The 25,614-nt window shown below is 35.0% G+C and overlaps 1 long non-coding RNA gene across 5 annotated transcripts; it reads right to left on the reverse strand.

Moving 5' to 3' along the window:
• Window positions 1-19,244: 19,244 nt before the first annotated feature.
• On the reverse strand, window positions 19,245-23,008 carry LOC110796362 (uncharacterized). 5 transcript variants are annotated; one of them, XR_002535558.2, is made up of 4 exons: window positions 22,707-22,989; window positions 20,522-22,128; window positions 19,882-19,970; window positions 19,245-19,673 (listed from the first exon to the last, which is right to left on the reverse strand). It is a non-coding gene; the product is annotated as an uncharacterized lncRNA (long non-coding RNA). The 5 variants fall into 5 exon arrangements; XR_002535560.2 differs by having other exon boundaries at window positions 20,522-21,344; window positions 22,707-22,978; XR_002535561.2 differs by having other exon boundaries at window positions 20,522-21,266; window positions 22,707-22,976.
• Window positions 23,009-25,614: the final 2,606 nt, after the last annotated feature.

Raw genomic sequence — 25,614 nt, forward strand, 5'->3', positions numbered from 1 at the left:
AGGCGTTGGTCTATTCACCAACTTGATGTTAATAATTCTTTCTTACATGGTGATATCCAAGACACAGTTTATATGCATCAACCACCAGGTTTTGTTGACAGACGAGTTCCGAACTATGTTTGTGTTAGGTTATGATACATATGACAAAACATAAATCATGCGGAAAAACCTTAATGCCAGGAAACATATTATTTACACATAATCATTTAGCATAATTTAGGAGCATACACTTTGTAGCGTGCCCTCCCTAGCTGCGCCCGAACCGAACAAGAACAAGTCTTTAGGACTCCAAATGTCGTCCCTCCGTAGATAGTCCACAGTACGTCTGGATCCGCCTCAAGATTGACCAACTAGAATCGCCCTTAAGGTGCTAGGAATTTTCGGCTATTGTTGTGCAAGTGTATGGCTGAATTTTCTTTCAAAAACTTACCCTTTGAATACTTCAATCGTATTTATAAATTATGACCCTAGGCCCTTATTTATAGAGGTTTGGAAAGGGAATTGGAATCCTAGTAGGATACAATTTAATTAAACTTAGAATCCTACAAGGACTCTAATTAATTAAATAATCCTAATAGGAATAGGAATTTCATCATACACCAAATCCTAATAGATTTAGGAATTGTGCATGGACACAAACACACACGCACGGAGCCACGAGGGCGCCCGCACGCGTGCGCTCGGCCCACGCAGCCCACGCTGGGCAGCCTTGCCTTGGTGCGCTGGGCCTGCCTTGTGGTGGGCCTGGAGCTGCCTTGGGCTGGGCGTTGGCGCGCGTCTTTGCTTGCTGGGCGATGGCCTGGCTTCGTGCTGGGCCTTCGTCCGGCAGGCCTCGCCCGATGCTTATTCGTACGATACGCTTCCGATTAAATTCCCGGTTCCGGAATTCATTTCCGATACGAACAATATTTAATATTTCCGATTCCAGAATTAATTTCCGTTTCGAACAAATATTTAATATTTCCGTTTCCGGAACTATTTTTCGATTCCGATAATATTTCCGATTCTGACAATATTTCCGTTTCCGGCAATATTTCCGATTCCGGCAATATTTCCATTTCCGATAATATTTTCCGATACGTACCATGTTTCCGTTTCCGGCAACATCTACGACTTGGATAATATTTATATTTCCGATACGATCCATATTTCCGTTTCCGGCAAAATCATCGTTTCCGGAGTATTCATTTCTTGCTTGTGACGATCTCAGCTCCCACTGAAACCAAGATCCGTCGATTCCGAATATCCATAGATAGAGTATTTAATGCCATTAAATACTTGATCCGTTTACGTACTATTTGTGTGACCCTACGGGTTCAGTCAAGAGTAAGCTGTGGATTAATATCATTAATTCCACTTGAACTGAAGCGGCCTCTAGCTAGGCATTCAGCTCACTTGATCTCACTCAATTATTAACTTGTTAATTAATACTGAACCTCATTTATTAGACCTAACATTGAATGCATACTTGGACCAAGGGCATTATTTCCTTCAGTCTCCCACTTGTCCTTAGGGACAAGTGTGCATTTCCTAATTCCTTTGTCGCTCGATGCTTGCTCTTGAACATAAGGTAAGAGTTGTCATCCTTATTATGTCCAGAGGTGTTTCTCGGTTTCAGAGTTCAACTGATCAAATAAACAGATAATCATAGTCTATGATTCATCCGAGCACGGCCATGGATTTCACAGTTTCTAGCTCTCCGAGTGGCCTTGTACAACTTTTAAGCATCTCATCCCGATTTATGGGAGGACAATCCCAATCTTGCGATCTTGAGATTAGACTTCGTTTGATAGGTGATTGCCTGAGCGTTGCCTTTATAGCCTCCTTTTACGGTGCGACGGTTGGTCAACGTCAAAGCAACCAGTTCTCAAACAAGTAATCTCAAATCACTCAGGTATTGAGGATTTAGTGTCTAATAATTTTAATGAAATTTACTTATGACAGATTTTCATCTCTTACAGTAAAGTTTCATAGGTCTGTCCGATACTAGTCTTCCCAAAGTAAGTATCTATGCAAATGATAATGACATTGCCATGTCCACATAGTTCAAGAAACAGAACTACTAGTCATCTTGTATTCTAGTCGTCTAACGTTTTCTATGCGTCCAATTTTATAGAAAACTCCGACCAGGGACCATTTTCAACTTTTGACATTCAAGTTCACTTGATAGACATTTCTTAGTCACAGAACTGGTCCTGACAGTCTATCTTGAATATATCGTCAAATTGAAGGGACTCATCATTTAATACTAAACCAAGATTAAATGGAATATGAAAAATACATTTCATATATGATAAATGTTCAACCCCAACGTTTTACAACCATGGGCCTCTAACCCATCTTTAAAAAATTTCATGGAATTCAAAGCTATGCTTGATTTCCAGTGCTACAATGTGAGTGTTGCTTCTCACTTGTTGCATATGTTTAGTTATCATGCTTTGCTAATCTTAATATCCCTTTCATTGAATGTTTTTCGAGATAGGATGATAAGATCTTTTGAGTTTGTTTATTATGTGATCTAGTCTTTCTTACTTAAATAGTGGTTCTACGCATTTTGCAATGAAGAACCATCAAGTCAGCAGACATGTGATCTAGCCAAGTTCAGTGAAGAACTTTTAATGTAAACAACTCAGTTTTATTGCTTCTTAGGCAATAAGTACTTCTACTTCAACTGTATCGGTTGCTAGTGATGCTTTGGTTTGGATTTACTTATCCACGCAGTTCATGGATATGTGGAAGACTTTCCAGCTGTATCTTAGAACATAGAAATTAATATTTAATTTCCCACGCAACAACTCATGGTCTCCAACCCATGTTGCCATTTCAAAACACGATGCTCTATAGCTCGTCCATATCAATGGTTAACTCCAAAGGGTCTTGCTTGATCCTTTACCAGTGTTTATGCGTGTAGCATCAATATTTAGCATATCTTAATTTCCTTGAGTCAAGAACTATTCCTATGTACGTTTTCAAGTACCATAAGTATTCTTGATCTCAATCTAGTTGATCTTCACTTAGATCAATAGAGATTGGTATATGTTCGTCATGCCTAAAGTCATACGATACGTTTTTGGAGATCCTCATATTATATCATACATGATAAATTCTTTTGCAGAATAATTCCCAATTGAATTCTATTCATGTAACTTTAGCTCACCTAGTTTCAGTAGATACTAAATCCAGCTAAATATAATATAGGTTAAGAATTTTACTTAGATCCTTTGATGTTTAACTTAGTAAATGCTTATACATAGTTCATACATTCTTTACTTAGATTTATTCACATGGGTCGAATATCTCCAATGGAGTCTTTCGTGTTTGATTTAGTAAATGCCATTACTTAATCCAAAACATTAATATAAGATCTTGTAAATAGATCTTAATACCCAATATGTACTAAGTTTCGCCTTGGTCCATCATTGATGAATAATTTCAAATCTAAGTCATTAGTATTTGAATGTTATTTCACAATAGAGAGATATGTGTGTGATACACACAGGACCAATTAAGTTTTTATGTACTTCCACTAAACTTTTTATATATCTATAAGAATCATGTACATTTTATGAAACTAAAAATACTTATTACCTTCACTAAAATACATTTCTAATTCCCAATTGCTTGCTTAACTCTGTACTTAGATTTCATAAGCTAGCTTTCTTTTTCAAGCATTTATTTGGATCCACAAATCCTATAACATACCATGTACATAGTTTATTCCAACATTTTATTGAGGAATTGTTTTGTCATCCAATCGCCATATGTACCAATATGCAATCATTGCTTGATTTATAGACTTGAGCATTACGATTATGCATGAGGTTTCAACACAATCCACGCCGTGAATTTGCTTGTAACCTTTAGCAACTAATCTAGCTTTGTGTGTGAACACAATTTCATGTTTGATGGTTTTTATCCTTAAAACAAACTTGCAACCAAAAGGTGTGAAACTATTCTTGCAAATCAACAAAATTTCAATTTTGTCATCAAAACATTGAGTATGTTTTATGGCCTCTAACCATTTAAAACATTTGAGTCTATATATGGCCTCTAACCATTTTAGGGAATCTGGGTTTCGTCATAGCTTTCTTACAGGTCACAAACTCATTAATCTACATGATAATAGTTTGACTGCAAGTTGTAGGTTTCTTCACTATCTAATAGAAGAATTACATAGTTTCAGTGACCTGAACTCCATGTTTCTTCACTATGTAATAGAAGAATCTCATAGTTTCAGTGATTTGAACTCTATGCCTACTTGGGTATAGAACATCAAACAATAGAATATCAATAGCCACTTGAAAGTCCTTTGAATATTCTGTTCTCCTTGAAGCACTTGTAAAGTCTTCTAAGAGATGTCTATTCTTTAAAGCCACTTCTAAAGTCCTTAAAGAATAAGTTCGGATTTTCTGAAGCACTTCGAAAAGCCTCCGGAATGTCCGTTTGTGTTTGTTGTTCGCCTCGAAAACTTTCGAGGTCTATTTTCTCCCACTTGTCATTTTGGAAACGAATCTCCAAAAGGACATTATTTCGAGCAAACAAACATTATGTTCTCAAAAATTCGTGGTAGAAACAATACCCTTGTGTCTCATTTGAATAAATCACAATGAAACATATATCTATACTTGGGCCTTAGTTTGTCGAATGAAAAACACTAAGCTCCCACTGAGTTTTGCAACTCTCTAGATATATTTTATGAAAAGTTATTCTGAAATTACTTTTCAATACCTTTGACGAATTTGGTTTAGTTTGGTGGTAGTTGAGCATTTTGTTTTAGAAATTATAGGAAAAGTCTTTATGATTCATCATTGATCGAATCAAGTACTAATTGACTTCGATCATTCCACTTAGATATGCCATATCTCATGGAGCTAGATTGTGAAATTACCACACACATTCATTGATGATCATTTTTTATCTCAAGCAATCATTAACATGATCTATCCTAGATCTTTATGATTTCTTACCAAGTGGGATTTATACTTCTGAATCTTTGAACTAGCCAAACAGATTCAAACTTATATCACATTGAGTAAATAAACCTATATTCACTCAAACCTGTGTGAAATAATAAAGTCATAAAACCTTTCTATAGCTTTGAACTCTATTGTCTAGGCGTTCTAACAATAGTTCATATCTTTTGTTACTTTCAACAAGTAAGACTAGTTGTCTTAAATTGATCTAGAAATCAATGAACTTTCAAAAGTCCATCAAAATAGAGCTTTTGAATGTTAACTTGTTGATATGGTCTAAGCAACAATGCCAAAGATTAGTGGAACTCAAATCAAGAGATTGATTTGAACCTAGTAAAGTTTTATTGTTAAAGATTAGTTTGTTTTAATCAAGCATATTGACTCAACCCGTAAATGACCATTTCATTCAAATAAACAAACAAACATTGTTTTTGTTCTTCTGAATGTGAGTCTTTCTGTGTTTGAAAACAGAAATTTAGGTATGCTGATTATGGAACAAAATAGCCATTAAGTTCCAGCTTTTGAAAGGACTTAAAACAAACCAGATGACCCTACAACTAATGTAGCATTGACATACTTCATTTCCCAGTTGTAGGCCATTAGTGTAGCCTAGCTTCCTTTGTTTGAGTTATTACCGAAGTCAGAACCTCAAGCGGTATATGATACCAAGGAAGTTTGATTGCTAGGTCACTTCTCTTTAAATATTAACTTTTAGGTAGAAACGGAATTGTAAATTCCTTTCACTTGTTCCTTGTTTTCCTATTTCTTGTACCCTTTCTAATAGCCTTAAGAATTGAATTCTCTAGTGTTGACTTTTATACTTTGTTTAGACATGTCCAATGTCACTCCAACAAATTTCTTACCATTTATGTTGAATATTTTGTTTCAACTAGATGATCTTACCAGAAGCTTCTAAAGTTCTCTAAGCATCGATCTATTCGAATGTCTAGGGACTAGACTCATTCGAGAATTAAATGGACAAAGATATTAGGTTGTTAACCATTGGTAAAGCTGAGTGTTTAAACTCAATGCTTTATGATCTCAAAACTACATTGTATTTTGAATTCACAAGCACCAATCGGTTTGCCATTCGATTTAGATACTCGAAAACAACCATAAAAAGTCATTAAAAGAAACGTACATTTAAATTGCTCATTTTCTCTCATTTCCGTGAATCGTTCTTAGATTCACTACCAATCGAGGAAATTTACTATTACCTTTCTAAAAGGATTTATTGCAGTGCAAGATAATTATAAACAATAATTAAAACATACATTGGAGCATGCAAAGTCTAAACATTTATCATGAATAATAACTTGAAAATTAAAGCAATCATGCAATTCAAACAAGTTATTAGCATTTTATTCGAATTATTGTTCCGGCAGGTGTGAATAAAATGATTCCAAGATCCTAAAACCATTGAAGAATTAAGCACAGTTTGTCGACTCAATCCTAAAACATTTTAGGTAAGCAAAAACCTTTTGCTAATAGTCTAGAAACTATTCTTGGTTGATAGGTACGTCTAAGAACTTATTAGGTAAACCTATCGATTTTGCCACGACATAAAAGGACTCCTTACTTATATCGTTGAGTTTCACCAAAACTAACATGTACTCACAATTATTTGTGTACCTTGCCCCTTTAGGACCCATAAGTAACACCTCGCTGAGCGAAAACTATTACTAGATTGATGTAAAGGATATCCAAGCAAGTGTATATTTTGGCATGGCACCTTTTAACTCAATTTTTAAGTTTGGAACTTAAGGCTTTCACTATGTTGGTTAGATTTTAAGTGAACTAAAATCCTTAATCATGCAACATAATCAAGCCACAATCTCATGCATAATTAAGACATATTTAAAGCAATAAATAACTTAAAGCATGCATAAGATAAATGTGATCTAGTATGGCACGACTTCATCTTGAAGCTTCAACTTCAAAGTCCGTCTCGAAAATCCCCGTGGGAGGCACCATTTTCTTCAAATAGGATAAGCTATAATTAAACTAATTACAACTATTTGATGGTACGCAGACCATATTTGAATTGAAAAACAATTTTGGTACTTTAGACCAATTACATTCAAATTAATGGTACGCAGACCATATTTTCTATCCTATTTGGGCCATACTAGTCACTTCATAACCTGCAAAACAGTACATATACAATATATACCATTCACCCATTCATTATCATGAATGGCCCACATAGCTGGTTAGTTAAAACACGTTATGCATCACATAAATATTTGCAGCAATTAATCAAGGGCACCAATAATCTACAAATTATTCAGTCCTTATTAATTCTAATCAAGTTATTTTAATCTTAAGGATTTGTAGACCTAATCAAGAGTTTATGACTAAAAGGGCTCCCACTTAAACCAATAAATTCATATTCTTTACTAATTTTAAACATAAAAATGTATTTCTAGTCTAACCGGAAACATACAAATTTAATTAAAATTTAAAGCTCATATAAATTTATAATTGAATCCACATATTTAATTTATTTTCAGTCGTATTTAAATTAATTCATGATTTTAATTTTGTAAAATAATTAGAATAAATGAAATTTATTATAATTATAATATTCAAAATTAAAATCCAAGAAAATAACTTAAATTATTAATTTTAAAATTAATTAAAATTACGTAAACTGAAAATTTCAAATTAAAATTTTAAAACGATCTAATCGTAACATAAAGTGCGCAACATCATCACGCAACGCACAACCATAGGCCACACGCACGCAGCCATCGCTGGCCATGTGCGCGCAGCCTATGTGCTGCGTCGCATCCATCACTGCACACCATCGCAAGGCATCATCGAAGCACGCTTGGCCTCTGGCTCGCTACGCGCGCCTGCCCTCGACACACGCGAGCTTGCGCTCGCTGCGCGCGAGCGTTCGTCGCTGGGCGTAGCGCTCGCTGCGCGCGAGGCTTCGCATGTTGCGTGCGGCAGTTGCGTCGTGGCGCAGCTTGCCTGCTGCCCACACGCGACTGTCGCTCCCTTGCTCTCGCCCTTGCCCACTCGCCCATCGCACATAGCACACGACACAAGGCAGGGCTGCTGCCTTGTGCTCGTGCACCATAGCCTTGCTCGCTGCATTCGTACCGCATGGGCGACGAGCTCCCTTGCTCGTCGTCGCATGCCCGCACTATACAACACCCCTTAAGGGTTACACGTAGCGTCCATTGCTTTGTGCGTGCAAGTTATATGAGCGAATCGTATAAAAATTAAAAATTTTATTTTCAAAATTATTGACAAATTAATAAATCATATTAATTTCATAATTTTAGGGCGAAAAATCGAAAATTGATTAATTAATTGATTTCCGATTCCATGGATTCAAGTCTAGGTCATAAAAATTCAAAATTTAACATAAATTTACAATTTTTATGGTGGTTTTTAATCATAGGTATCTAATTAAATTATTAATTAATTATGAAAATCAAATTATTATAAATTATTCGAATTTTCAACAAATTAATTATAATTACAAATTATATTGCATAATTAACAAGGCTAGGCATTCAAACTTGTTAAACATATACAGTAGGTTAATCAAAAATTCAAGATTTATCAACAAGAATCGCAAATATTTAATTTAACATCTTAAATTTACAAACTTTTGCGTTCGAAAAAACTAAAACCTCCGAAAAGTCATAGTTAGGCTTCGAATTTGAGAATTCTGGGTTCGGCCGAAAAATAATATTTTTGTCAAAATTTTAGAATGCCTTTTACATGCGGAATTGACACAAAAATCACTCGATTTGGATGAGTAACGAAGAAACTGCCGAAAAGCTGCGTACATATAATTAAATAAACGCAATTTGCAATTAATTAACAATTACGAAAAAATTAATCACCCCTTTTAATTCTTGCAAATTTGTAATATTTAACCATGTTTATGCAAATTAGATTATGAAAATAATAAGAGGCTTCTGATACCACTGTTAGGTTATGATACATATGACAAAACATAAATCATGCGGAAAAACCTTAATGCCAGGAAACATATTATTTACACATAATCATTTAGCATAATTTAGGAGCATACACTTTGTAGCGTGCCCTCCCTAGCTGCGCCCGAACCGAACAAGAACAAGTCTTTAGGACTCCAAATGTCGTCCCTCCGTAGATAGTCCACAGTACGTCCGGATCCGCCTCAAGATTGACCAACTAGAATCGCCCTTAAGGTGCTAGGAATTTTCGGCTATTGTTGTGCAAGTGTATGGCTGAATTTTCTTTCAAAAACTTACCCTTTGAATACTTCAATCGTATTTATAAATTATGACCCTAGGCCCTTATTTATAGAGGTTTGGAAAGGGAATTGGAATCCTAGTAGGATACGATTTAATTAAACTTAGAATCCTACAAGGACTCTAATTAATTAAATAATCCTAATAGGAATAGGAATTTAATCATACACCAAATCCTAATAGATTTAGGAATTGTGCATGGACACAAACACACACGCACGAAGCCACGAGGGCGCCCGCACGCGTGCGCTCAGCCCACGCTGGGCAGCCTTGCCTTGGCGCGCTGGGCCTGCCTTGCGGTGGGCCTGGCGCTGCCTTGGGTGGGCCTAACGCAGCCCACGCTGGGCAGCCCAATACTGAACCGCATTTATTAGACCTAACATTGAATGCATACTTGGACCAAGGGCATTATTTCCTTCAGTTTGCTTGCTTCGTAAGGCACTTTATGGCCTCAAACAGGCACCTCGTGCATGGTACCAATGGTTTGCACATTTTCTATTGCATATGGGTTTGGTCATTGCAAAAAGTGACACGTCTTTGTTTAACTTTAAGCATTGTGATGATATGGATTACCTATTACTTTATGTGGATGGTATTATTTTATGTACATCATCTGATGCTTTGCGTGACAGATTGATCTCCAAAAAAGAGTTACGATGTCTAATTTGGGGCCCCTGAATTAGTTTTTGGGAATTTCTGTCTCCCGTACTCCTTCTTATATGCTTCTCTCTCAGCAAAAGTATGCCCAGGAAATTTCGGAACGTGTAGGCATGAGGACTTGTAAGCCTGCTTCCACTCCTGTTGACACTAATGCAAAGCTTAGTGCAGATTAGGGTCCTCCTGTGGCGGACCCAACTCAGTACTGCAGTTTGGCAGTTGCTCTACAGTACCTTACTTTTACTCGCGCTGACATTGCCCATGCGGTGCAACAAGTGTTTCTTTTTATGCATAATCCACGGGAGCCTCATTTATATGCATTAAAGCGCATCCTGCGTTATATTCAGGGCACCATTGATCACATATTACTCTTATATCCTACATCTACTTTGCGCTTGATTACTTATACTGATGTAGATTGGGGTGGGTGTCCTGACACTCGTCGTTCGACTTCCGGATATTGTTGTTTCTTAGGTGAAAATTATATTTCTTGGTCTTCTAAGAGTCAGCCTACTATTTCTAGATCAAGTGCAGAGGCAGAATATAGAGGCGTCGCAAACGTCGTTGCAGAGGCGTCTTGGCTTCGTAACTTACTTCTAGAGTTACATTGGCCTCTACGTCAGGCCACCATTGTTTATTACGATAATGTCAATGCTATTTATTTATCCAGTATCCCCGTCCAACATCAGCGCACCAAACGTGTGGAGATGGAAATCCATTTTGTTCGCGAAATGGTGGCGTTGGGTCAAGTATGGGTATTGCATGTTCCTTCATGGTATCAGTTTGCAGACATTTTCACTAAGGGTCTTCCTCGACAATTATTTTTGGATTTAAGATTATATTCAGTCTTAGCGTACGCTCTCCTCCCGCTACGACTGCGGGTGTGTGATAGAGATAGAAATCTACTAGGATTTACTCTCTTATGATATTTAATGTAGATTAGACTTTTAGTCATATCCGTGTTTCTAATTCTATTAGGACTAATTGTAATCCCTATATATTTGATCAATAAAATACACTATAATTCAAGTAGTTTATCATAATCTAGCAACCGTATTAATTTGATTAGCTGATCATTTAAGCTAAGAGAAATAAGGTACGAAACATAGTCTTATGTTCGTATTTGTAGTGCCGGTGTTCATTGCATTTGAAGTGAACCATATATTCTTATCCTTTGCTTATTGTGAATCGTCATTTAGCATGACATCATGTAGTCATTATTGGCATGAAATTTTATGTATCCCAAGAGAAAACAGTGTATCGAGTACAGAAGTAGCCATTGGCTCATCGGATTCTTGTTAGATAAGATCATAAGGATTGATAAATTGATTAAGGAATAAGAGTTCAAAGTGAGTGGGCTTCTAAAATATAAGGCATGAATGTCGGCAATAAAGTTAAATAAACTAATACTTTCTCTGTTTAGATTTTTCGAAAATGATAAAGGTCACAATATGTGACATTTAAGCCGTGTTACAATGATGACATGACATATTTATGTGTCATGATTTAAATTGGAAACTAAAATATTTAACTTATATAATCTATTATACATGTTTCAAAAAATGTAGGAAAATCTTGATATTCTAATTTGTTTCCTTCTTTATATCACCTACCTTATTTAAATATTTTCATAGTAAAATTATTGAATTGATAGTAAAATAATTCTGATGACACATAACATACGTGACGCTTATATGTACCAATTCAAAACTTAAAATAATTGTATTATTTCCCAATCTGTAACAGATGAACACGGTATATATGAGGGATTTCTAAATGAATCTACGTGCTGTAAATGACGATTACCAATATATACCGAAACTTCTATGTATGGAAAATTAATTAATTTACTCCATAGTAAACTTCAATGGCCAATGGTGAGTTTTATTCTAGTTTAGAACAGGGAAAAATACAAAGTATAAGATAAGGGTCATATTTCAGTTTCTTAGAAATCGAGATGCATGTAAAAGCAAAAGGAAAAAAAATAGATGTAAAATATTTTTAAAGAGGTGGGTAAAAAGAGATGTAAATATTTACTCTATAGTAAACTTCAATGGCCAATGGTGGGTAAATATTTTAAATAGATGTAAACTCAATTTCACGAACATATTTGCATTTAGTTATTTTTTACAAAATAAACAATTTTATTTTAGAAAAATAACGACTTTATTATTTAATTAGTTAATTTTTAACAACAATCCAATTTTTTAAATTTCTTAAATCTAGGCTAACTTTATTCAAATTTTAACGAACGAACAATGTCAACAAAAAATTTGAACGTTTTGATAATCGAATCTAAAACTTTAAATCGTTCTAAACATTTAAATTTCAAATTTTTACCAATTTGGTTTAAGTGTTGATTAAAATTAACAAATCTAATCAAAATTTTAATCCAATAATTTTTAAAATCTGCCACTTTTCATGAAATTAAATTCCCTTTCCCAATTAACCAAATTTCCAGATCCAAATTATTTAAAAAATCAATTAGCGATCTAAAATTTACGAATTTGGGGAAAGCAAAATTAGGCTTTATACTTAACAAAAATGCCCGAAAATTGTAGCATAATTTTAAAATATACCCAACAGCATTGTATCAAAATTTCAATCAATTTCGAGTAGTTTAGGTCACCCAATTAATTGAAAAAATTTCCGAATTTGTTAATTTTAACTCGTTAATTAACAAAATAGCCCAAAAACACATACTTCAAGGCCTGTTTTTGCAATTCCGTTCACATAGGTTGATCTCCGAAAATCGTTTTCAATCAGATTAGGGTCAGAAAAATCGAAATTTCAACAATTTTCGAATTCATAACTGTTACCTGCGATTTATCCAAAAATCCAGAAACATTCGAAAAAATTCAGAAAAATATAAGAAAATTCGACAACATACAAAAACAAAAATTATGCTAAAAAATGCTTTCAATACATAAGGCTGTGATACCAGTGTAGGGGAATACAGTTAAACATATAACATGTGCGGAACATCACCAAAGCCAGGAAACATGTATAAAGCACAGATTAAACATACTTACATTTGAAGCGTGTTTTCCCGAGTTTAGTATCATCGAACACGAACAAAGAAATCCAATTGTCGTTCCTCTATTTGGTTCACCGACACGTTCAGATCCGTCTTGATAATAGTAGCATAGACAATATTCAAGAGTGTTTGCTTTCGGGAAGAACTGTTTTGAGTAGAGAGCAAAACTGAACGTACGTAATTTCAGAATTAGGTTTATGGTTAAGGAAAAACCGATTGGGTGTGTGGAAATACAACCCTAATATTATATTTAGTGTAACCGGCCAACACACAAGGCCTTGACCGGCCACACACCGCAAGGAAATAATGCCCTTGGTCCAAGTATGCATTTAATGTTAAGTCTAATAAAAGCGCTTCAGTATTAATTAACAAGTTAATAATTCAGTGAGATCAAGTGAGCTGAATGCCTAGTAAGAGGCCGCTTCAGTTCAAGTGGAATTAATGATATTAATCCACATCGTACTCTTCACTGAACCCGTAGGGTCACACAAATAGTACGTAAACGGATCAAGTATTTAATGGCATTAAATACTCCATCTATGAATATTCGGAATCGACGGATCTTGGTTTCAGTGGGAGCTGAGATCGTCAAAGGCAAGTAAATGAATACTCCGGAAACGATGATATTGCCGAAAACGGAAATATGGATCGTATCGGAAATATAAATATTATCCAAGTCGTAGATGTTGCCGGAAACGGAAACATGGTACGTATCGGAAATGGAAATATTGCCGGAATCGGAAATATTGCCGGAAAGGGAAATATTGTCAGAATCAGAAAATAATTCCAGAAACGGAAATATTTAATATTTGTTCGAAACGGAAATTAATTCCGGAATCGGAAATGTTACATATTGTTCGTATCGGAAATGAATTCCGGAATCGGGAATTTAATCGGAAGCGTATCTTACGAATTAGCATCGGACGAGGCTTGCTAGACGAAGGGCCAACACGAAGCCAGACCGTCGCCCAGCAAGCCACACGCATCCAACAACACGCCAAGGCCTCGACCAGGCCCAGCGCAAGGCCAGGCCCAGCCAAGGCTGGCGCGCGCGCGCTCAGCAATGGGTTGCGAGTAGTAGGCCCCAGCGTTGTGCGCTCAGCGTGGGCCGCAAGGCTTGCGCATGGGCGTGCAGTGCTCGGGCGCTACGTGTGTGTGTGCTATACGAATCCTAAAGCTATCGGAATTCGTGCATTGATTAAATCCTAATCCTAAAAGATTAAATTAATTATTTAGAGTTCTAATAGCATTCTAATTAATTAATTAATTAGTATTCTAACAGGATTCGAAATCCTTTCCAAGGTTCTATAAATATATGCCTAGGGTCATAAATTTATATACGAGTTTTTCAACAAGTATACATACAATAAAACAGTGATTTTTGAGCAGAAAAATCTGTCACATTCTTGCCCATAATTAGCCGAAAATTATAGTACCTTAAGGGCGATTCTAGTTGGTCAATCGTAAGGCGGATCCGGACGTGATGTGGACTATCTACGGAGGGACGACACTTGGAGTCCTAAAGACTTGTTCTTGTTCGGTTCGGGCGCAACTAGGGAGGGCACGCTACAAAGTGGTGCGTCTAAATTATGCTAACTGATTATGTGTAAATAATATGTTTCCTGGCATTAAAGTTTTTCGCATGATTTATGTTTTTCATATGTATCATAACCTAACAGTGGTATCACGAGCCTCTTATTATTTTCATAATCTAAATTGCATGACATGGTTAAATTTTACAAATTTGCAAAGAATTAAAAGGGGTGATTAATTTTCGTAATTGTTAATCAATTGCAAATTGCGTTTATTTAATTATATGTACGTAGTTTTTCGGCAGTTTATTCGTTAATCAACCAAATCGAGTGATTTTTGTGTCAATTCCGCATCTAAAAGGCATTCTAAATTTTTTTCAAAAGTACTATTTTTCGGCCGAACCCAGAATTCCCGAATTCGAAGCCTAACTATGACTTTTCGGAGGTTTTAGTTTTTCGAACGCAAAAGTTTGTAAATTTAAGATGTTAAATTGAATATTTGCGATTCTTGTTGATAAATCTTGAGTTTTTGATTGACCTACAGTATATGTTTAACAACTTTGAATGCCTAGGCTTGTTAATTATACAACCTAATTTGTAATTATGATTAATTTGTTAAAATTCGAAATTTAAAATTGATTTGATTTTCATAATTAATTAATAATTTAATTAGGTATCCATGATTAAAAACCACCATAAAAATTGTTAATTTATGTTAAATTTTAAATTTTTATGACCTAGATTTGAATCCATGTTAATCGGAAATTAATTGATTAATAAATTTTCGATTTTTCGCCCTAAAATTATGAAATTAATATGTTTTATTAATTTGTCATAAATTTTAAATTAAAAATTTTAAATTTTTTATGAAAAACGCTTATGAATGTTGCACGCACAAAGTAAAGGACGCCACGTGTTACCCTTAAGGGGTGTTGTATAATGCGGGCACGCGACGACGAGTAAGGGAACTCGTCGCCCGTGCGGTACGAATGCAGCGAGCAACCAAGTCATGGCGCGCGCGCGAGGCGAGGAGCCTGGGCGTGTGTGCTATGTTGATGGGCGGTGGGCGAAGGGGCGTGGCGCAAGGTCGAGGCGCGCGCGCGGGAGAGCGCAACCTGGGTCGCCCAGCGAGCACTGCTCCGTGCACCACGAGCGCAACCTCGCCAATGGTCGATTGCTTGCGCCTAGCAAGCGATGCATCCCTTCGGTAGCTGGTGCGAGCGAGCAAGCATGCTGCGCGCAAGCGTGGCTTGGCTTGCTGCGTTTGCACGTAGCTGCTGCTGCATTGTGCCATGGCCGTGCGATCAGTCGTGCACTCGATGGGGCTTGGGCGCAAGCCCAAGTGCCTCGTCGTGTTACGATTGAGTCGTTTTGAATTTTAATTTGAATTTTCAGTTCGGAAATAATTTTAATTAATTTTGAAATTAATAATTTAAATTGTTTTCTTGAGATTTAATTTTGAATATTATAATTATTATCAATTTTAATTTATACTAATTATTTTACTAAAATTAAACCTTGAATTAATTTAAATTCATTTAATTCAACTGAAAAATAAATTAAATAAATAGATTCGATTATAATTTTATATGAGCTTTAAATTTTAATTAAACTTGTATGTTTCCGGTTAGACTAGAAATACATTTTTATGTTTAAAATTAGTAAAGCATATAAAGTTATTGGTTTAAGTGGGAGCCTTTAGTCATAAACTCTTGATTAGGTCTACTAATCCTTTAAGTTTAAACAACTTGATTAGAATTAATAAGGACTGAATAATTGGTAGATTATTGGTCCCCTTGATTAATTGCTGCAAATATTTATGTGATGCATAACGTGTTTTACTAACCAGCTATGTGGGTCATTCATGATAATGAATGGGTGAATGGTATATATTGTATATGTACTGTTTTGCAGGTTATGAAGTGACTAGTATGGCCCAAATAGGATAGAAAATATGGTCAGTTTACCATTAATTTGAATGTAATTGGTCTAATGCACCAAAGTTTGTTTTTCAATTCAAATATGGTCTGCGTACCATCAAATAGTTGTAATTAGTTTAATTATAGCTGATCCTATTTGAAGAAAATGGCGCCTCCCACGGTGAAATTCAAGAAGTTTCCAATCCATTTTCAAGACGGACTTTGAAGTTGAAGCTTCAAGATGAAGTCGGGCCATACTAGATCACATTTATCTTATGCATGCTTTAAGTTATTTATTGCTTTAAATATGTCTTAAATATACATGAGATTTTGGCTTGATTATGTTGCATGATTATGGATTTTAGTTCACTTAAAATCTAACCAATATAGTAAGAGCCTTAAGTTCCAAACTTAAAAATTGAGTTAAAAGGTGCCATGCCAAAATAACACTTACTTGCATAACCTTTACATCAATCTAGTAATAGTTTTACGCTCAGCGAGGTGTTACTTATTGATCCTAAAGGGGTAAGGCACACAAATAATTGTGAGTACATGTTAGTTTTGGTGAAACTCAACGATATAAGTAAGGAGTCCTTTTATGTCGTGGAAAATTCGATAGGTTTACCTAATAAGCTCTTAGACGTACCTATCAACCAAGAGTAGTTTCTAGACTAATAGCAAAAAGCTTTTGCTTACCTAAAAGATTTCATAATTGAGTCTAAATACATAATGTGCTTAATTCTTCAATGGTTTTTAGGGTCTTGGAATCATTTTATTCACACCTGCCAGAACAATAAAGTCGAATAAAATGCTAATAACTTGTTTGAATTGCATGATTGCTTTAATTTTCAAGTTATTATTCATGATAAATGTTTAGACTTTGCATGCTTCAATTTATGTTTTAATTATTGTTTATAATTAAATATCTTGCACTGCAGTAAATCCTTTTAGAAAGGTAACAGTAAATTTCCTTGATTGGTAATGAATCCAAGAACGTTTCACGGAAATGAGAGAAAATGAGCAATTTAAAATGTACGTTTCTTTTAGCGACTTTTATGGTTGTTTTCGAATATCAAAATCGAATGGCGAACCGATTAGTGCTTGTGGATTCAAAAATACAATGTAGTTTTGAGATCATAAAGCATTGAGTTTAAACGCTCAGCTTAACCAATGGTTAACAACCTAATATCGATCTTTGTCCATTTAATTCTCGAATGAGTCTAGTCCCTAGACATTCGAATAGGTCGATGCTTAGAGAACTTTAGAAGATTTTGGTAAGATGATCTAGTTGAAACTTAATATTCAACATAAAATGGTAAGAACCTTGTTGGAGTGAATTGGACATGTCTAACAAAGTATAAAAGTCAACACTAGAAAATTCAATTTTTAAGACTATAAGAAAGGGTACAAGAAATAGGAAAACAAGGAACAAATGAAAGGAATTTACGATTCCGTTTCTACCTATAAGTTTATGTTTAAAGAGAAGTGACCTAGCAATCAAAATTCCTTGGTATCATATACCGCTTGAGGTTTTTACTTCGGTAATAACTCAAACAATGGAAGCTAGGCTACACTATTGACCTACAAATATATGGGAAATAAAGCATGGCAATGCTACATTAGTTGTAGGGTCATCTAGTTTGTTTTAAGTCCTTTCAAAGGCTGGAACTTAATGGCTATTTTGTTCCACAATCAGCATACCTAAATTTCTGCTTTCAAACACAGAAGACACACATTTAGAAGAACAAAAACAATGTTTGTTTGTTTATTTGAACGAAATGGTCATTTACGGGATGAGTCAATATACTTGATTAAAACAAACAACTCTTTAACCATAAAAACTTTACTAGGTTCAAATCAAACCCTTGATTTGAGTTCCACTAATCTTTGGCATTGTTGCTTAGACCATATCAACAAGTTAACATTCATAAGCTTTATTTTGATGGACTTTTGAAAGTTGATTGATTTCTAGATCAATTCAAGACAAGCTAGTCTTACTTGTTGAAAGTAACAAAAGATATGAACTATTGTTAGAACGCCTAGACGATAGAGTTCAAAGCTAAAGAAAGGTTTTATGACTTTATTATTTCACACAGATTTGAGTGAATATAGGTTTATTAACTCAATGTGATATAAGTTTTAATCTGTTTGGCTAGTTCAAAGATTCAGAAGTATAAATCCCACTTGGTAAGAAATCATAAAGATCTAGGATAGATCATGTTAATGATTGCTAGAGACAAAAAATGATCATCAATGATTGTGTGTTGTAATTTCACAATCTAGCTCCATGATATATGGCATATCTAAGTGGAATGATCGAAGTCAATTAGTACTTGATTCGATCAATGATGAATCATAAAGACTTTTCCTATAATTCACTACTACAAAAAAGGGAATAGAGAACTGTTGAAATAGGCTTTAGAGGACGCCTGAGAACCGTTCTCCTGCTAAGCGATCTCTATAGTTTAGAGGACGGTTGAGACAGGCGTTCTATATACATAGGAATAGACTATGGTGGTCTAAGTTAACCGTCCTCTATTCCCTTCCTTAAATCTAAAAATTTAGAAGGAATAGAGAACGGTTAAGGCACTTAACTGTTATCTATTAATTAAAATAGAGGACAATTTTCTTAGATAGGCGTACTCTATTCCTCCTTTTTTACATTAAGATGGAAGACGGTTTCTAAGGTAACCGTACTCTATTCTTCCTCTTTTACATAAACATAGAGGACGATTTTCTTAGATAACCGTCCTCTATTCCACCTTTTTTTTTAATAATATATATATATATATAATATATATATATATATATATATATATATATATATATATATATGTTACATAAATAAGCATTAAATATATTAAAAATTACATAATATTAAAAATCATATATATTAAAAAGTAACGTACTTTTTACAAGATACTCATGTGCGTTTATAATATGGAAAGGGACAAAAATTAAATATTTACATAATACCTTATTTCTTTCTTTTTTCTCTTCCTTTGGTATTTACAGGAATGCTACGTACAAAACAAAAAATTGTAAAGGCATTATTGATCACAAACTCATAATTTAGAAGCATTTCTTCTTCTTCAAAGCAGAATCCTTTTTTTTTCCACCATTTTTCTGTGCTGAATCTTAGCTAATATCAGAATTTCATTTTTGAACTGTAAGTACATCTCCCTGAACTAAATTCCTTGCTAGCCTCTTCACCGCAATTCCTTGCTATAGATTTTCTCAATCTGTATTGAACGTGGACAACAATAGCCTTCTTGTTGTTCGAAATGTCAACTTGACTGCATAAAGGTAAAAGGCAACCTCATCAAACCTCAAGGCAAACTGAATTCGCATGGCATCAACGTAAACACTATGTATCACTTGCGCAACAGAGTTTGTAAACAGATCCTTCAATTCAGTTCCCATATCCTTGTTTTTGGTCTCAAGCGCATTCATAGCTTTTCCACAAATTAATTCTCAGTTGGCAATACAATTTTCAGAATATACCTGAGCAAGATTCTCCTCAAGGTCAGTTGGATTAACACCCCTTTATTTTTGAATCTTCCTCGAAGCAGTAAACATCTTAATAGTGGTAACTGCTAAGTACACACAAAAAATACAATAATTAGATACAGCCATTTAACTGAAATGTTATCTTATTCACCAGCGTTCAGCTATTTATGACACTTAAATGCAAATGGCACTAATTCACTACTGAACTAAACATGTAAACCTAAAAATCTCACCAATTATGCTCCAACCAACCCCCACCAGAATCAAACAAAACCAGGCTGCTAGTAATCAAATTATCAAAACAAATCAAATGGCTTGAGGTTTGGTGAATCTTTCTATATTTTCATTCATATCTACAAATCCAACTAAATCTCTAAACCAAAAGTCCCACAAATTCTTTACCAACCCCCACTCCCTGAACTTGTGCCCCACCAGAATCAAAGCAAACCCTGCTGCTACAAATCAAATCATCAAAATAAATCATATGGCTTAACATTTGGTGAATCTTTCCACATCATCATTCATATCTAAAACTTCCTTACCCATCAGGTAGTTTTCCCTTAAAAAGAAAAAATGACCAGTTAACTTCAGGTGACAACCAATTATTTGATAGATTGTAGGAAAGTATGTTTACCTTATAAATTGTGCCGAATCTACCTTCTCCGAGATAATTGTCATCAGAAAAACCGTTTGTTTCAACCTTGACGGTTCCAAGACTATATTGTAAAGACTGGAGTGTTTCAATTTCTTCCTTTGGGTTGACAGAGATAACAAAGGTCAAACTATATAACAAGTAGTCAAGAAACAAAAATCTTTTAACTCACTGCAAAACAAAATTTTGCATTATGTCTTACTGTTATGGTTTTTCTACTTCTTCCTCTGTAAAATGAATAATGTAGCTATTATGACTATGATAAGTGATAGTGACCAGACAATCGGGATAACGACAACAATAGTGTTATGACCCCATTGTGTATCGTAGGCGACCCAAGAGAGGCCCAAAGGCTGACAGCAGGGGTAGAGCACCAACAAATAACAAAGCAACAACAAGAGCAGTAGGTGGCAAGGAGTGCACAAGAGCCGTTACTGCTACAAGACAAATAGTCATTAAAACATTATACTAGACAGTAGTACAAGTAGAGAAAGAATGAAAGAAAAACGGCATTTAATGTGTAGTGAATTTGTGAGATTTATTGACCTAAAGGCACTAGTGGAGATTAGTAACGTCAAGCTGCTCTTGTTTTCTTTCCATACACCTTTGAGCGAAACCAAAAGCTCTTCTTTTTCTCCATTTTCTGTGTTGTCTGGATAGGTTTCTTGAAAGTACTTGTCTACTTGACAGTTCTTTCCAAGGAACTTTAGCATCTGAATACAGGAACCTGCAGTAGAACATCAGAGTGAAATAATCGATCATCACTGTCGAACTAGAACCAGTCGATGATCAGCCAAGGTTGAGCCTGTAGAAAAATAAAATATGGTAGAGGGTGCAGGGGATGAGCAAGATGACTCTGTCATAAAGATAATAGATCATGAGGAAGATGAGCAAGATGACACTCATAGCAGTAGAAACAGTCAGCAGAACTTTCAGCCCTCATGAGGGCTAGAATCACCTCCAAGGTCTCCTTAGTCTTGACTATCATGATTTACTTGTGCATGAAAAATTGATCAAGCAGTTAAAAAATGAAGATGTAAATTAGTTCGCCAGTCTTAAAAGTTGCACCTTCATTGGAGAGTTGGACTAGATTACTTAGCTAGGGTTCTTTTCTGATTCTGTTCAGTATAAAATCCAAAAGCGATATAAGGCAAGATAATAGGACCGTCGTGGATCAATTCAAAATAAGATTTTTGACAACGACAAAAAAAAATCAACAACTTCCCAATAAAATCTGAAAACCAAAGACATATTCTCTAACAGTTCAATGCTTATTAATAGACGAGACTGAACTGTTGAAATCAAATTACGAGACCAATTTTGCACTAACTTAAAATGATCAGCAAGTGAGCTAGTGGGGAGGTAACATTTGGCAATCCAGCCACATAACCAAAGCTTTGTACAACTTTAACATATAGGTCTAACATTTCAAACGTGACCTAAAACAGAAACAGAAGAACATAAATGGAGAAAACCAAATAGACAAATCGAGAAATTGAATAAGTGAAACAATAATTTACTGATTCTATTGAACCATTTGCTGCTCTAACGTGTTACTTGTATCCAGTACGATTATATTTTTCAGTTGCCTGTAATCAACAACCACAGGATGTGAGTCTCTTTTATCAGTGAATATCTATTTTTCTAATTATAACAGTTCTTAAATTCACTCTATATCTCTTTGTGTAGTTTGTATATCCTTTCAGTGCATGCTATATTTATCTTTATTTTAATGTTATATCATATTATCGGATATTACAAAGGAGGTCATGAGGTGAACTCAAATTTTTAAAGCAATTCGACAATTCGACAGCAATTCATCAAGCAATTCGACAGCAATTCATCAAGCAATTCATCAAGCAATTCTACAGCAATTCATCAAGCAATTACAACACAGGCTTACATCAATTCTACAGCAATTCATCAAGCAATTCGACAGCAATTTTACAGCAATTCATCAAGCAATTCTACACCGATTCATTAAGCAATTCGTCCAGAAATCGTCAGCAATTCTACAGCAATTAATCAAGCAATTCGACTATAATTCGACCAAAAGAATTCCTTACTCTTTTAATTTTGCAATTAACAAGCTATAATTCTTTAATTCATAATCCTAGGTTATTAGTTGAATTAATATTATGAAAAAAACAAAATTAACCACACTAACCTCAAAATTGAGAAGCCAGGGCTCAGCGGAGGTCGGAAGTAGACGGAAGGTGGACGGCGCAATGGAGCGGTGGTGCAAGTGTGTAGCGGCGGTGGTGGGTGTCAAACTGCTTCTGTGGGTTTTTTCGGGAGTTTTTGCGGGAGTACAATGGTTTCAGTATAGAATGTTAAGGGGTTTGGAACTTACTTTGTAGATCTTTTTTTTTAGATCTGGCGTAACTCTGGTTAAATATGGTTCTTTAAAAAATTGTTTAATTTTGTTAAGTGATCAAGGATAATGATTTGCAAAATAATTTCTTTACTCAATTAAAAAAAAGTTTTAAATTAAGGTTTTTTTATATTGTAAAATAATTTTGTACGTAAAAGAATGTAAAACAGTTATGCTGGACATAGGTTTATATTTTACTGAGTATTTTAATCAATTTTTTTTTGTTATGGTAAATAATACAAGACGGTTAAGTAAGGTAACAATTCTCTATTCTTTTCTTCATACAACTGTTATGAGCGAAATGCGTTCTCTATACTCCTAGAAAACGTTTAGCAAACTTAACTGTTCTCTATTTGGCGTTTTCTATTCCCTATTTTGTAGTAGTGATTTCTAAAACAAAATGCTCAACTACCACCAAACTAAACCAAATTCGTCAAAGCTACTGAAAAGTAATTTCAGAATATCTTTTCATAATTATATATCTAAAGAGTTGCTAAACTATGTGGGAGCTTCGTGTTTGTTATTCAACAAACTAAGGCCCAAGTATAGATATATGTTTCATTGTGATTTATTCAAATGAGACACAAGGGTATTGTTTCTACCACGAATTTTTGAGAACATAATGTTTGTTTGCTCGAAATGATGTCCTTTTGGAGATTCGTTTCCAAAATGACAAGTGGGAGAAAATAGACCTCGAAAGTCTTCGAGGCGAACAACAAACATAAACGGACATTCCGGAGGCTTTTCGAAGTTCTTCAGAAAATCCGAACACTTATTCTTAAGGACTTTAGAAGTGGCTTTAAAGAATAGACATCTCTTAGAAGACTTTACAAGTGCTTCAAGGAGAACAGAATATTCAAAGGACTTTCAAGTGGCTATTGATATTCTATTGTTTGATGTTCTATACCCAAGTAGGCATAGAATTCAAGTCACTGAAACTATGAGATTATTCTATTAGATAGTGAAGAAACATGGAGTTCAGGTCACTGAAGCTATGCGATTCTTCTATTAGATAGTAAAGAAACCTACAACTTGCAGTCAAACTATTATCATGTAGATTAATGAGTTTGTGACCTGTAAGAAAGCTATGACGAAACCCAGATTCCCTAAAATGGATAGAGGCCATATATAGACTCAAATGTTTTAAATGGTTAGAGGCCATAAAACATACTAAATGTTTTGATGACAAAATTAAAATTTTGTTGATTTGCAAGAATAGTTTCACACCTATTGGTTGGAAGTTTGTTTTAAGGATAAAAACCATCAAACATGGAATTGTGTTCACACACAAAGCTAGATTAGTTGCTAAAGGTTACAAGCAAATTCACGACGTGGATTGTGTTGAAGCCTCATGCAAAATCGTAATGCTTAAGTCTATAATTCAAGCAATGATTGCATATTGGTACATATGGCAATTGGATGACAAAACGTATTCCTCAATCAAATGTTGGAAGAAAACTATGTACATGGCATGTCATAGGATTTGTGGATCCAAATAATGCTTGAAATGAATGCTAGCTTATGAAATCTAAGTACAGATTTAAGCAAGCAATTGGGAATTGGAATTGTATTTTAGTGAAGCTAATAAGTATTTTAGTTTTATAAAATGTACATGATTCTTATAGATATATAAGAAGTTTAGTGGAAGTACATAAAACTTAATTGGTCCTATGTGTGTCATACACATATCTCTCTATTCTGAAAATAACATTCAAATGCTAATAACTTAGATTTGAAAATTATTCATCAATGACGGACCAAGGCAAAACTTAGTGCATACTGGGTATTAAGATTCCTTTGGAGTTAACCATTGACAAGGTCGAGCTAAAGAGCATCGTGTTTTGAAATGGCAACATGGATTGGAGACCATGAGTTGTTGCGTGGGAAATTAAAATAATAATTTCTATGTGTGAGGGGGTCGAAAAAGCGCGAGGCTAATGCAATGCGTGACCTGTCCCTCGTGGGTGTGACGATTCTTTTTATTCAATCAAGTGTAATTGGATTTCCTGTGAGTATACACCCAATTGACTAGTAATATAGGAGTCGCCATTCAGTTTTTAACGACAATGAGAAAAACTGACAAAACCCGGTTATCGTGACATAAAGGGAGTGCAATTATGTTTGACCACGACGGCCGTAGGTTCCCTTGTGATCCCTGGTGTGGGGATCTCTCAACGTACACCCGCAAGGTAGAGATTGAGGGTTCGGGGGACTGTAACTACCGAGAGGAGTACTCGCTCTTCGATAACTCAGAGGCAGGATATCCTTACTAGCTCAGCATAAATAATTGAAGGGACATGCGTTAATTATTAAACTAATCTGAATTGATTTTAGCAATATGCAACATATAATACTAATTCGATCGTGATTATCTGATTTAAATAGCATTAAGGGACCTAGCATGATAATCCGATTTCCCAAAAATATCATATTTGTTAGGCGTGATAGAACATTCAGATTAGGTTAGTTTAACAGTTCATAAAAAGGGTGAGGAAAGCGGTTAAATCATCGAAAAGGGACACATTACGACGCACCCTTGAGAGGTGCGTCACGGTTCTCAGAAAACTAACCACTTTGACTTTGCTATTTCTCCTTTTTATTTAACGAATCTCGAATATGGGACAGGATACGTTCTGTTCGATTTATGGATCGATTGCGACAGAACGCGTGAACAGTTTCGCAGCGAGAGGCTTAGGCTAAG

This window comes from Spinacia oleracea, chromosome 2, assembly GCF_020520425.1.
Source record: "Spinacia oleracea cultivar Varoflay chromosome 2, BTI_SOV_V1, whole genome shotgun sequence".
Lineage (NCBI taxonomy): Eukaryota > Viridiplantae > Streptophyta > Magnoliopsida > Caryophyllales > Amaranthaceae > Spinacia > Spinacia oleracea.